The 1,198-nt window shown below is 47.0% G+C and overlaps 1 long non-coding RNA gene across 1 annotated transcript; it reads left to right on the forward strand.

The window, feature by feature from the left end:
- Positions 1 to 6: 6 nt before the first annotated feature.
- On the forward strand, positions 7 to 1,157 carry LOC103728368. The gene is made up of 3 exons (XR_607021.3): positions 7 to 112; positions 328 to 414; positions 837 to 1,157. It is a non-coding gene; the product is annotated as an uncharacterized LOC103728368 (long non-coding RNA).
- Positions 1,158 to 1,198: the final 41 nt, after the last annotated feature.

The following is a 1,198-nucleotide window of genomic DNA, read 5'->3' on the forward strand; positions in this document are numbered from 1 at the left end:
GAGAAACTGAGGTCTGACTACCCACCAGGCAGATGTGTTCTCTTATGGTATCATCCTCTGTGAAATCATCGCCCGCATCCAAGCTGACCCAGACTATCTTCCCCGCACAGAGGTATGTTGCAGACATGGGGATCAATGCCACTGGGATGGGGCTGGTTTGAAGCTGTAGAGCTGTCTTTTCTTTGGGGTGGAGTTGTTGGAATTGTTCTATAGCTACTTTCAGGTAGCTCTCAGCCTCTTCTGAGCAGGCCAGGATGGGGGTGTGTTAGGGGTGTTAATGACCTGTCTCATTTCCCTTGTATGCTTTTCTACCGTACTCATCCACAGAATTTCGGGCTAGACTATGATGCTTTCCAGCACATGGTGGGAGACTGCCCCCCAGACTTTCTGCAGCTCACCTTCAACTGCTGTAATGTGAGTGTCTTTAGCTCCCTGGCTTTGGTCAGGTGCTGGCTGAATCCTTTCACTTAAGACTGTAGGGAGAAGCTACAATTAGCCTCATAAGGGGCTTCATTTTCCCTAGATATGTCAACACCAACTACATTTTTCTACACTGGGTCGTTCAGGCTTCCCAGAGCCCCGAACCAGAGGAAAAAAAATTGCTTTGTATTACACAATCCTCAGCCTACTAGGTGGACCCACTACTCTGTGCCTTGGGTGTTGTTTTTGAGCTCTGGTTAGGTTTTATTGGTGGTACTATGGCACCAGCCAGTCCTGATGCATGTGAAAGTCTCTTAGTTACACACACCGAATCTTAAAATATGCCAGAAGCAGATAGAAATTTCATCTTTGGGGAAACTGAGAGCAGGGCTCATGGCTGGTATGGATGCCTACAGATGGACCCCAGACTACGTCCATCTTTTGTGGAGATTGGAAAGACCCTGGAGGAAATTATGAGCCGTCTACAGGAAGAAGAGCTGGAGAGGGACAGGAAGCTGCAGCCCATAGCTAAGGGTAAGTGATTAGATTCAGACACCTAAACTTGATCCCAAAGGGGAGAAAATGAGACCATGAGACCCTCTCCTCTAGGCCTATAATTCTAAGATCTCAGGTCTGGAAGGCAGAGTAGGAGGAGCACAGCATGGACAATAAAAGTACTAGGCCCTCTTAAAAAGCTGACTTGGCATATTGCTTCCCTGTTTCTTCTTCATTGATAAAATGGAGCTACTTATTTGCTCCCCTGAGAAGTCTTATTTTA

This window comes from Nannospalax galili, unplaced genomic scaffold, assembly GCF_000622305.1.
Source record: "Nannospalax galili isolate Female #2095 unplaced genomic scaffold, S.galili_v1.0 C48773551, whole genome shotgun sequence".
Classification (NCBI taxonomy): domain Eukaryota; kingdom Metazoa; phylum Chordata; class Mammalia; order Rodentia; family Spalacidae; genus Nannospalax; species Nannospalax galili.